This window comes from Theropithecus gelada, chromosome 4 (assembly GCF_003255815.1).
Source record: "Theropithecus gelada isolate Dixy chromosome 4, Tgel_1.0, whole genome shotgun sequence".
In the NCBI taxonomy this organism is placed as follows: Eukaryota; Metazoa; Chordata; class Mammalia; order Primates; family Cercopithecidae; genus Theropithecus; species Theropithecus gelada.
The window spans coordinates 153,618,948-153,633,058 of record NC_037671.1 but is presented as its reverse complement, the minus strand read 5'-3'; the positions used below and the strand labels follow the sequence as shown (position 1 = coordinate 153,633,058).

The window sequence follows — 14,111 nt, the reverse complement described above, 5'->3', positions numbered from 1 at the left end:
GGCCCAGCCCCAATAGGAATTCTACACTAAGAATAAGGAGAAGGGGACCTCCTTCCCTCTCCTTGAATGGCTTTATGGGCACACGCTTTTGAACAGTTCTTTAAGCAACACAGAGCTGAGTCCTCTTTGTCATACCTTTGGATTTAGTTTCATGAGCTGTTTTTAGTTATACACATTTTGTTAAAATAGATATTAGTTTAAATAATATAGTATTCTAAGTATGATTTAAGATTATGATTTACCTACACATTATATATATATTATAAAGATACTAAACCAGCATACCCTTACTCTGCTAGAGTAGTGAACCTAATTAAACATGTTTGATTTCTGAATAAATTAAACTAAATCCAAACTATTTCCTAAAATCACAGAACATTAAGGGCCAATAGCATCCGTGTCAGAGATTTACTGTTACTAGATGGGGAGACCAATTCGAACAGCAAATAACAGTCTGAGACTCCGCATACCTCTGTGCTTAGAAACATATCTCTCCTGAGCTACTGTAGAGGGGAAGGGATTCTTGTGAGTCCAAGTCACTGTGCTGAATGTACATTGATTCCTTTATGACAACTGCTTAACTCCCCATTGCCTGTCCCAGAGAGGCTCTCCAATGTAGCTCAGTATTTCCTGTACTTTACAGACAGGAAAGTTCCAGAAACTTTAAGAACAGATTCTGAAAGACCTATGAGCAAATGATGCTGAATACTTTTTTTTTTAAGCCACATTTCATTGTCTTAGTCAAAGCATGATTATTAAGTGATTATTTAAAATTCTTTTTTTTTTAAATTAGCAACTTCAAGTACAACAATGTTGAAACGGGAATAAGTGTTTATTTCCTATTAATAAAAATTGTGACAAAAAAAGAAATAGAATCAAGACCTTGCTCATTGATATAATGGGAAGAAAGATAGGGATCTAGTAGGAATCTAATGGTTTATACCTGCAAGACGGATGGCACCCTCAGCAGAAATTTGGAAACAGGAGGAGAATAACTTGATGGAGGTGGGTGAGGACTGTGGAAAGAATGGGACGCCTCAGAGGGAGAATGTTTAGCTGTTAAGTTTGAGCCATGTTAAGTTGTAAGTTCTGGAAGGAATGTGCAAGTAAGGATATCCAAAGGAGATAGAAAGTTAGAGATGGAGTTCACTCACAGAAGTGGTCAAATATGGAAATAAGGATTTCGAAGTCACTAACATAGACGTAATATTTAAATCTATAGGCCTAGATGAGACTGCAAATTTCATACCATTAGATTGACCTTCCCATATTCTTGAGTCAATAGAAAGAATGTTGATCTAATTTTACTGGCTTCACGTTTCTGGGAAAAAAAATAAACTACTACTAATAAACATAATTCAGGTAAGAATTTGAAAAGTTCTTCAGGAAGAAGGAACACTACTCTTTAAGGATGAAATTGGTGATCGTTGTGAATTTTGAATCTTTCAGGAGTCTTATGTTAACATATCCTACAGTTTTTCTATCTCATTCCTGCAAGTTCACCATGTAAAAATATAAGTGAAAACTTGACTTCCAGTGGAACATTTAAGAAGCACATACTTAAAGATGATCTTCTGAAAGGCATTATAAGAGGTTTGCAATTTTTAAAGAGAGGTTTCTATTCTCTTTGCCTTAACATGCACAGACGTGAATTTTTAGTAAAGAATTAATGAATGAAATCCTTTATGAAGGTTTTCAAGTACAGTTTTTGAACAAAGTTTCCAGCTTGCAGATATATTGTTTTTTTACTATCTATACAGGTAAATTTGAACTAATTCATTATACCAGTGGTTCCCAGCCTTTTTGGCACCAGAGTCCAGTTTTGTAGAAGACAGATTTTTCCAGAGACCAGGGTTGGGGGTAGTTTTGGGATGATTCAAGTGCATTACATTTATTGTGCACTTCGTGTCTATTATCATTATATTGCAATATATAATGAAATAATTATACAACTCACCATAACATGGAATCAGGGTGAGCCCTGAGCTTGTTTTCCTGCACCTAGATGGTCCCATCTAGGGATAATGAGAAACAGTGACAGATCATCAGACATTAGATCCTTATAAGAAGCATGCAACCTAGATCCCTTACTGATGCAGTTCACAATAGGGTTTGCACTCCTATGAGAATCTAATGCCACTGCTGATCTGACAGGAGGCAGAGCTCAGGTGGTAATGCCAGTGATGGGGAGTGGCTGTAAACACAGATGAAGCTTCACTCACTCACCCACCACTCACTTCCTACTGTGCAGCCCAGTTCCTAACAGGCCACTGACTGGTGGAATGCGCGGGTTCCCAATCCCCAGTACCAGTCTGTGGCCCAGGGGTTGGGGACTCTTGAATTACACAATAAACATACATTCAATTATTCTAATGAAATCAAATATATGAGGTGAAAAATTATGATGAGTAGTTTTCAAATTGCTATTATTATTTATTAGTGAACCTTGAAGTCCATTTAATAGGTCAAAACCAGTATTTTAACAAGAATATAAAATAGAAATATTGGAGTCCTCTGAATGTAAAATGTCTAAGTATTTCTTTAAGACATCTCGTGTCATTTTTATTATGTGTGAATGTGTTAGAAAGAGAGATATTATCCAATTTAAGTGCATTTCTTATCAAGAAAAGAGGTTGAAGGCCACTGTTCTAGAGGAATAAGAAGAGAGGAGGGAGAGTGGTGTGTTGACCAGGAAATGCTTTAGCCATTTTATCAGTTAAAGACAAATATCAGCTATGGATACCATTTCACGCTTCATTTCAGTAGCCATCTATCATTCTCAGTTCTTTAGAATCCACCAGATCTTTATGTCCTGCAGCTCTCAGCTTCGCTATTTTGTGCTTGCTCGATGGTTTATACCCAAAACCATACCTTAGAGGATGAACGTATTCAAACTGGATGTCAACCTTAATAAGATTCAGTATATACTTTAATAAGATTCTTGAATTTATCTCAGAAGGAGGATTACCAATATGAAAAAGGAGCATAAATATTCAAAATATGGTCTATGGTGTCTTCCATTAACCAAGACATAATATTAGTAGTAAATAATAGTTAGCTATGGAATATTTAACTGTTATTCTGGATTTTTATTTTTTTATTTTTATTTTTTATTTTTTGAGACAGAGTCTGGCTCTGTCTCCCAGGCTGGAGTGCAGTGGCGCAATCTCGGCTCACTGCAAGCTCCACCTCCCGGGTTCACGCCATTCTCCTGCCTCAGCCTCCCGGGTAGCTGGGACTACAGGTGCCCACCACCTCGCCCGGCTAATTTTTTTTTGTATTTTTAGTAGAGACGGGGTTTCACCGTGTTCGCCAGGATGGTCTCGATCTCCTGACCTCGTGATCCGCCTGTCTCGGCCTCCCAAAGTGCTGGGATTACGGGCATGAGCCACCACACCCGGCTATTCTGGATTTTTATATGTTGACAAAAGAAACAGAAGATTTGAGCTGTCACCAGTTTGAGAGCCTACTAAAGCATTCGAGTTTTAAAAATTTTCTTTCCAACTCTTCATCTTGGGTTCACTTTAAATATTGAGAACAAATCACATTATTATTAAAGAATTATACATATCTGAGTTATCTCTGGAGATTATAAATTTGGGATATGATACGTTCTGATCCTTGAAGCGGTAAAATGACCATATCTAAAGAACAGAGGCCTAAATGAGAGGAATTGGTATTCATACTCTAACCTCTGTTGCCACCATGACCAAGGAGCTTTTTAAAATAAGTTAAGAACAGACTCAAAACTAGGAAAACTGAGAGTTGTGGAAAGATGCAATTTCACCTTTGAAGGCCAACACTCCAGCACCCCACGTTAATGTAGGTGACAAAAAGGAAAAAGAAAAAAAAAAAAGGCACACAATTTTCAAATAGAACAGAAAATTTTAGGCAAAGAAATACTGAAATGTTAGAAGTACTATGTAGAAATCCTAGATCTGGTGAAATATTCTGTCAGAATGGCTCATTGGTGAAGGACCAATGGAGAGTCCCAGTCCAACGGAGATAGAACCACAAAGAATGTGGAAGAGAATAAAATGGCCTATTCAGTTTAGGCCCAGGAAGTTTCCCTGCTCCATTTCTCATAGCAAGACTGAGATACTCTTGAACATGCAGAACAAGATATGCATTAAGATGACATTTATGTGATAAACAAAATGAATCAAAGAATAAACCATATAATGCTATGTGAGAATTTGTGTCTATGTAAACGCATAACTAAAGAATAAAGGCATTGGTTTTCTCTGGATAGAGCACTGGGAGTGAGGATGTTGGTTTTGAATGATTTTAAAGTATGGTAAAATACACATAACATAAAATTCATCCTTGTAACCATTTTTAAGTGTACAGTTCAGTAGTATTAGTACCTTCACATTGTTGTGCAACCATCAACACCATTCACATCCAGAATGCTTTTCATCTTGCAAAACTGAAATTTGGTACTCATTAAATAATAACTCCCCACTCCTCTCTCCCTGCAGCCCCTGGTAATCACCATTATACTTTCTGTCTCTGTGAATCTGGTGACTCTAGGTAAGTAGAATCATAACAGTATTTGTCTTTTTGTAACTGGTATATTTCACTTAGCAGAACGTCCTCAATGTCCGTTTATATGGTAGCATGCGTCAGAATTTCCTCTCCTTTACAGATGGAATAATATTCCATCGTATACATGTACAACATTTTATTTAACTATTCATCTGTCAACAGCCAGGTTGTTCCCACCTTTTGGCCATTGTAAATAATGCTATTATGACAGAGATGTACAAATATCTTTTCAGGACCCTGCTTTTAATTATTTGGGGCATATTCCCAGAAGTGGAATTGTTGGATCCAATTGTAATTCTATTTGTAATGTTTTGAGGACCCTCCATACTGCTTTCCATGGTTGTCACACCATTTTATATTCCCATCAACAATGCATAAGGCTTCTAATTCCTTCACATCCTCACCAATTTCTACCTTTCATTTTTAAAATTATGGCAGCCATCCTAATGGGTATAAAGTTTCGTTTGAATTTTTTACAACCAAAATATATTCACATACTATTTTTTTAACACTCAAAATATCTCAACAATATGGTGTGAAACTTAAGCATGTATATTCTGTAAAAGGCTTGTTGATGTTATTTCTGGTTAAATAATTCTCTTCTCCAAAAGAATATGTAATTGGGTAAAAATAATTGCAACATGATTGATGAGAAGGGATGGCTGGCCTACAGTGGAGTCAAATAGAGCATCCACATGCTGGGAAATAATCCATCTGCATGAGCTGGACCTGCAAAGCCAGCAGGGATGATGGGCTCTTACTAATACCTAAGAGGGGGAGTATAAATTTTTCATATGAGGGATTAAGAAGGATGTTAAAAAAAGCTGTAGTTTATTATATAGGGGAATTTTTTTTCCTGGGATATATTTTCTTGAATTATTAACTGATAATTTAATTGATACTCAAAATAATCAAAATGGCAGGATATTTCCTTTACTCTAAAAACTTAACAGGAAAACTCCTACTCCTCCTCCTTCTTCTCTTCCTCTTTCTCCTTTATGAGCAGTTCAATGGTATTAGAATTGAACACTAATAAATGTTTAAATAGGAATGATTTTGGGTGAAGAAGAGTTTCATGTTGTCAGTAGTTAGTAGTTCTGGTAAAGACAAATATAACACCACGTTAATGGAAAGACTTGTGTAACAGCTATGTATACATACACACATAAATACATATATGTGTGTGTATATATATATATGTATATGAAAAGAAGCATGTAAAAACTGTAACTGGGATAAAAAATCAAATTAAGGGAGTATCTAGAATCTTTGAGAGCATAGTATGATTTTAATAGATTTTGGAGCATATTTTCTTCTGCCATTATATGTAAGCAGAGATAGTAGCTCTCAAAAAATATTCTTGTGTTCCCTACACTTCTCAGCCCCTTGCAGTTAAGAGGGGCATCTGACTATTCTCAGATTGTAAAAATGTGGAGCGGAGTCATGACTATGACTTCCTAGCTGAAGCACTGAAGACCTAGGTGCCAGCTCCCCACTACTCTCTTCCTCTGCCATAGCAACCATAAAAGCCATTTCCTGAGTTGGAAACATCACAAGAAGAGGACAACTGGGACCCTGAGTCACCAAATGGACCTGTATTTGACATTGCATCATTGAGAAATAAACCTCTGTAATGCCAAGCTTTTAAGATTTGGGGGTTTATTCATTCCTGCAGTATGGCTTAGCATTGATGAGACTACTACAGCAGATTAGTGATTGAGTAATTGTGTTCTTATAGGAATTAGCAGTGATATTGAGAACAGTGGAGAAAAATTATTATTCCTCTGATCGTTCTACTATCTATATCTTCATCTTTTCTGTATTAAATATATTGAATATATTTTCCTCTTTTAAAATAGTTATATTTGTTTCCTAGTATAGCTATATTTGTTTCCTAATTTCACTATCTTAGTTTTCTAGGACTGTCATAATAAATTACCACAAACTAGGTGGCTTAAAACAATAGACATTCATTTCACAGTTCAGGAGGCTATAAGTCTGAAACCAAAATGTCAGCCTAGTTGGTTCCTTCTAGACACAGCAAGAAAAAATGTCCATGCTTCTTTCCTTGGCATTGCTTGGTTTGTGGATGCACCACTCGCATCTCTACCTCCATCTTTACACAGCTTTCTCCCTGTGTTTCTGTATCTCCTCCCCTCTTCTATGAGGATATCAGCCATATTGGATCAGAGTCCACCCTAAACCAGTATGACATCACCTTAACTTAATTACATTTGCAAAGACCCTATTTGCAAATAAGGTCACATTCATAGGTAACTGAGGTTAAGACTTCAACATTTCTTTTTGAAGGATGCAATTCGACCTACAAAAATAGCTTAGAAATGATATGCCACTTCAGCTTCCCACTTTTATCTTCTGGAAGTAAATTTTATAAAACGGATTTAAACAATCCTTACTTTCAGTCATCGTTTTAGAAATTGTTTTGTTTTTGTTTAACATAACTTACCAACTTTTAAAAAAGGAGAGATAATCTTAGTCAAATACTTACTCAAATTCAAACATAATTACTATCTATACTTATACTGAAAATTCTGTTACTATATAAGATGTTCTGGTAAGTTTGTACATTGCAGGCAAGATATGTGTTTCCGGCTTTTTAAGTGCCACTGCTAAGATAAGTGCAAGCAACAGTGCAAAGACAGGATCGATGATCAGAAATGGAATGTAGTTGTCCATCCAAACTGTCAGTTCAAAGCCTCTCAATTCTTTTCTATTTGTTCCTTTCTTGATATTCAATCATCGGCCCTTTTCTGGCCTCTCTTTCTTTTCTTCTCTCTTGTTATAGTGCTTCATACTCTCAACATCCCTTTCTCAGCCTAAAAAGTCAAGACCAGATGTCAAAGTCCAAAAACAACCTTAAAGTTATATTTTGTCTCATTAATTTGTTCAACATGTGCACACACATACACTCATATATGTGTGCATATATATGCATATATATATATATATATGTAATATCTATATAACAAATACAAGGCCCCAGAGAAACAATGGTACAAGGTAAAAGGAAGCACATAAACTAGGATATAAACATGGTTAATTGGGAAAAGGGTTTGATTAGGGGAAAAATAGAGCCAATATGGGTACAGAAAATAGAAAAATTCAAACTAGTCTAGAGGTCAGAAAGTGCTTCTTGGAGAAACTATAAAAATGGAGCATGAGGGCTGGGCACGGTGGCTCACGCCTGTAATCCCAGCACTTTGGGAGCCCAAGGCAGGCGAATTGCGACGTCAGGAGATCAAGACCAACATAGCCAACATGGTGAAATCCCGTCTGTACTAAAAATACAAAAATTAGCTGGGCGTGGTAGCACACGCCTGTAGTCCCAGCTACTCTGGAGGCTGAGGCAGGAGTATCACTTGAACCCGGGAGGTGGAGGCTGCAGTGAGCTGAGATTGCAGCACTGCACTCCAGCCTGGGGGCAGAGCAAGACTCCGTCAAAAAAAAAAAAAAAGAAAAAAGGAAAAAGGAGCATGAAAATTGGCATGCATTAGTGAGGTTAACAAAGAGATGTTTTAGGCAGTGGCAGCATTATGGGCACAGGCTCTGAACTGAAAGAGACAGTGATATATCCCATAAATCCAAAGGAATTCAGAATGGATACAGCTCATTTTTATGATTTAAAAAGTGGTGAGAGATGAGGCTGGAGAGAATTGCAGAGGCCAGAGCATGAAGTACCTTATAAATAAGGTGGTCATGTAATTCATCATCCAAACCAGTCCACTTCTGAGAATAAAGGAAGCACCACTATTAATTAGGCTAGGGCAGCAGTTGTAAACCAGGGCTGTCAGAGACTAACTGGGATGTACGGCTACATGACTTATAAATCACATTAGCAGAACTTGGATTTCATACTAAGGTCAATCAGATGCCATGACAGCATTTTAGAGAGAGGAATTGCTCAATCCTATTGTGTTTTATAAAGCTTAATCTAGCTGAAGTACAACAAACAAACGGGGGAGGGCTAAATTGGAAGCAAGAATATCCATTAGAAGGCCACAGTGATGATTTCTAGTTGTGAGATGATGGTGGTCTGAGTCACTGTGATGGTTGTAAGCCTGTAAGGAAATTGAAGTAATAATAAGTTGAACCATATAAAATTGCTTTTACTCACCATTTGAACCTACAAAAAGGGCAGTTTTATAAGGCTCAACTAACAGATTTTAAGGAACTAGGATTGATTTGTGGCCAATATTAACCATTATATAATTGTTACATGACGATGATGACGATGATAATGATGATCATGACTAGTGAGAATAGTGGTATTATCACGATTGACTGCCATAAGTTATACATTAAAGTTTAAAACATAGAACACTTAAAATTGCCACCTCTTGATATTGAGAGAACAGTTGATTGTATATGGCTCACACATAAATAGGCACAAAGAGGGAAACAACCCCAGAACCACAATCCCAATGAGTGCCTCAAGATTCTCAAAGAGGGAAATAGAAGAAAACTTCCAGCATTTTTATGGGCCCATCATTGAGGAAACAGAATGGGAGTGCATTCATTTGCTGGAGATCAGCAGAACACAGTGAAAAGTGATGGAAGAGGAGAAACACCATGGGTCAGATAGAATGTAGGTTTGAAGTCAATTTTGAGGTTACTGTGGGGAACTGAATTTGTGCCAGGAAGGATTTCTGATCTTCACTATTTGAAACAATCACAATATATTACCTACGTTGATGCATTTAATCAGGATCCAAAATGCACACCTCCCAATCCTGACACCGTGACATTACTTATGTTCCCTGATGCTCCCAGATTCCATATCAAGAAAATGATGAGAAGGCTGAACCTCGAACTACTTGTTTTAAATGGAAAAGTAACTGAACAATTACTGGATTGGACTAAAATTAACTGAAAGCAACCATATTGTTTGCCCTAAGGAAACTGGGGGCTCAGAGTCACAAATCAAATTTTATACTAGAAATTTAAAATGTACATTTTTTTGCACAATGCTGTGAATATTTTATTTGTTACAAGGGATTGTTTAGTGTAGTGGAGATAATAAAGAAAATGAAGATGAGGAAGACTACTAGGTTTCTAGTTCTACAATAGGTTGGGTGACAATTTTCTATATAGTATATATGGGAGGATAGGAGTAGAAGATGAAAAATTCAGTTTAACACCTAATAAATCTGCAAATACTAACTTCCAATATTTGTTTATTTCTTTATATTAATTCTAATTTCACTTAAGATTATTTAGAATTATGTAGATTTTTATGATAAAAATGTATTCGATTTTCAGATAAACACAACCATGACTGCCATGCAAATATATATACATCCTAAAAAGTTTACTTTAGATCCTGAATTTTTTTTTCCCCAATATATCTAAAAATCCATTTCAGAAGTCCTACTTCACTAAATTGAATTATAAATTTAGGAAATTTAAAGTAATGTTACCAGTGTTTTGGTAAATATCACTTTGGGAAGAAAAATAATTATATTTTCTTACTTCTAAATCTTTCACTCACACACAAAAACAGAGCTAATCTTTCCATCACTCTTGATTAACCCATACCACTTTATAACAATGAGTTTAAAGTAAAGAAAATAAATAGAAGAAACAAGAATTATTAAGAATATAAAAGCCAGGCTCAGTGGCTCATGCCTATAATGCTAGCACTTTGGGAGGACAACAGAGGAGGATTGTTTGAGCCCAGGAGTTCAGTCTGAGCAACATGGCAAAATACCATCTTTACAAAAAAAAAAAAAGAAAAATTAGCCAGGTGTGGTAGCAAGAGCCTGTAGTCGCAGCTAGTGGGGAGGCTGAATTGGGAGGATCACTTGAAACTGAGATGTCAAGGGTTCAGTGAGCCATGATCCTGCCACTGCACTTCAGCCTGGGCAACAGAGTAAGAGCTGTCTCAAAAAAAAAAAGAAAAAAGAAAAAGGACAGATAATAGGGTGAGAGTATAAAACAAAGAGAAAAAGCTGTAAGAAAATGAAATAATTCTTAAAATTATACACATTCAGTAAAGTGGTTGTGGAGAAATTAAAATTCCACGGGGAAGAACTAGGGCTGATGTGAAGCTCTTCTCATTTCATTGACCTAAGGACTAACTATAATAATATGTAAGTCCTGAAGCAAGCAAGGGGAGCCTCTTTCTCCATTGAGGTTAATAGGCCGTATATAAAACAAAGGAAATTTAATTCCTTTGTTGCTTAAAAAGGAATAAAAGAAAAAGTAAAAGATAAAATTACTTTTAATTGAGAATGCGGAACACACTTTTAAATAGTTAAGAAAATGAATGTTCTTCTCTATATACTATTACAAATCTTCAAGGTGTTCAACCAGTGTTGCATGTGGATTGATGGGCAAGCTCTACTTTTTGCTTATATATAGTTTCTAATTGTGGTAAGTACAGAGTAAACATATATTACTTCTATAATTAGTTTTTTGGTTTTTTTTAAGAGGGGCTTCAATTTCATGTTCTACTTGTAGAATGAGAGGACAAGAAGAGATGATGAGATGCCATGGGATTTTTAAAAAAGGAAAGAAAGCCAGCACAAAGTGAATGAAAGAAAACAAATGAAAACAAGAATCAGGTGGACCAAGGTAGATCTGGCGGAATAAAAACAAATGTGAGGATAACGTCAGGGGGAAAGAGAGGTCAACACTCCCTAGCTATCTCAAACCTAATGCTTAAAAGTTTCCACTTCACCAAACCCCATCCCATCAGATCCAGTCTTACCATCTGGCTTATAACTTATCCAATCCATTCCGATTAAAACAGTGGAAAGATCCAGCTGGAGGGCTAACAGGTTTCCAATTTGACTTGAATGTTCAGATGGAAAAGATGCTGAATCAAAGGTTAAGATTCACCTCCAGGCCGGGCGCGGTGGCTCAAGCCTGTAATCCCAGCACTTTGGGAGGCTGAGACGGGTGGATCACGAGGTCAGGAGATCGAGACCATCCTGGTGAACACGGTGAAACCCCGTCTCTACTAAAAAATACAAAAAACTAGCCGGGCGAGGTGGCGGGCGCCTGTGGTCCCAGCTACTCGGGAGGCTGAGGCAGGAGAATGGCGTAAGCCCGGGAGGCGGAGCTTGCAGTGAGCCGAGATAGCGCCACTGCACTCCAGCCTGGGCGACAGAGCGAGACTCCGTCTCAAAAAAAAAAAAAAAAAAAAAAGATTCACCTCCAGCCCTAAGTTCATGCGCTAACCTCACAGCCACTGCTGCCAACATCAAATGCTTCTCAGAGTTGTAGGATGTCTCCTGGCTTCTCCACATCGACCCTATTTGAGAAACACCACTCCATAGAAAAGAACAACGGAGCACTATGCAACCAGATTCTAACTTAAAAAAGCAATCATTGAATAAAGATAAAGCAATCACTAGAGAAGGAAGACTTGAAATGCCAGTTACTTTACTGAAGCAGTGTTCAATTGAAATGCCCAATTGTAAGAGCACTGCATACTCCATTTAAGAAGCAGCTACATAACACTCAGGGATTCACGTAACAGAAGCTCAGTGATTTTAATACCAGTTTTTTCCGTTGCTAAAACTAGTACCTACAGTTAGTGTTCTCTCTGATTATTATATTTTTTTGGAGTGCCTACCGACCCAACAAATGGGAATATGAATCAAGATAATTGAAGTTTTAAAAACTTTAACAAGGACTAAGAGTTTGGGCCTTAATTCCCATATCCCAATTAATCAAATAAGTTTTTTTTTTTCACCTGGCTATTATGCTACTCACTTAGGACCATTGAACTGCTATTGAAAATTGCCATGAAATTCAGGACTATCATCACCAAGGGAGATGGGCGGAGATGAACTAGCAGCAATTAAGAACAGCACAGCAGTTAAATAATAGGTAACATCAGCCGACATGTAAATAATTAGGCATTAGGTACACATGCAATTAAATATTTGAATTTCAATGAAAACCATATTTAAATTCCTTTTAAAATAGTGACTAATTAGTTGTATTATACATCTTATTTTAGAAATAAAGAATAGATAGGTTATCTCTCATCATAAATAGTTGGTAGACTAATCACCAAATGATTAAGCTTATATTATTCCCCCACAGTTGTTTTCACTACGAATATCCAACTATAAAGACTTGGATTTGATATTGTAGCCTTAGAGGTTCATTTTTCAGACTATAAAATAACTGGCAGACTATCCACTTGCATAAACATCATTCCAAATTGTGATACAATTTTTATCAGACAATGTATTTCACACTGTTTAAGTAATACTCCCATCGAGTGTAGTTATACAAGACACTGCCAAGTTTACCTGCAGAGAAACACACTTCAATAGCGTTCACACAGCATGAAGGCATTTATCATTATTCAAATATAGAAGGAAAGAAAGGGTTCCGATGTTTTTGACATTATAACTGGCTTGTGGTAAACTGCTGGTAAGCAGCGTTCAGTGGGCTGTACTTATCCTACACAACTGGAAGACATCTCTCATGCTGTTCCACAAAATACTAAGAGAACCAAAAACGCTTTGGGTAGAATTCCTTCCTTAGCTCTCACCCTGTTCTCCAACACCTCTTCCAAGACAACCATGGACTAATCTAAAAAGCCGGTTAAAAACTAAAAGAGAGGAAATGTGTATGTGTATGTATGTTTTTTAAAGAAAAATCATTTTTTTCCCATTGACCTTTCTGCCTTGCTCATGAACATTTACAAAACATTTTGACAGAGGCAAATGTATGTTCATTTTCAGCATTTGGCCAAATAGCGAGTACATAGCCATGGTATTCAGGAAAAGGTCCATGTGACACCAAAGTATTTCAAATTAGATGAAATATTCAGCCATCTCAACCTTAATTCTACCACTAAATAGGGTCCAGCAATAAGCTGCTCCAATTAGAGCTACTCATAAATAGGTCTGGCTCATTGTCTTAGTTGTTCTTTTACTTAAAATCAGTAATGTACATTAAGTATAAAGCATTTTTGGGGCCGGGCGCGGTGGCTCAAGCCTGTAATCCCAGCACTTTGGGAGGCCGAGACGGGCGGATCACAAGGTCAGGAGATCGAGACCATCCTGGCGAACACGGTGAAACCCCGTCTCTACTAAAAAATACAAAAAAACTAGCCGGGCGAGGTGGCGGGCGCCTGTAGTCCCAGCTACTCCGGAGGCTGAGGCAGGAGAATGGCGGGAACCCGGGAGGCGGAGCTTGCAGTGAGCTGAGATCCGGCCACAGCACTCCAGCCTGGGTGACAGAGCGAGACTCCGTCTCAAAAAAAAAAAAAAAAAAAAAAAAAAAAAAAAAAAAAAAAGCATTTTTGGATAAGTAATATTTTTGTTATTTTTAATAAGATTTAAAAAATGGAAAAGTATGATATATTAATATTCTACTGAATTTAAGAACACATTTTAAACATTACAAAATAAAGCATAATTAAATTTGATAATAATGAACCCAATAATGATCAACCCAGTTTAATTATCAGGATGTGTTAGATTTGGTATCTTCACCTAAAGGCTCTAGTAAAAGAATTATCTGATTAGCACATACACTTACCGTTTATCTCACAAAGTGCCCATAAGACTCTTCTA

General features: G+C 36.9%; 1 protein-coding gene across 1 annotated transcript in view; it reads right to left on the bottom strand.

Annotated features, from left to right (window-relative positions):
- Positions 1-14,111, bottom strand: part of LAMA2 (laminin subunit alpha 2) — a 601,080-nt gene that overhangs the window by 560,747 nt on the left and 26,222 nt on the right. The window lies entirely within an intron of this gene.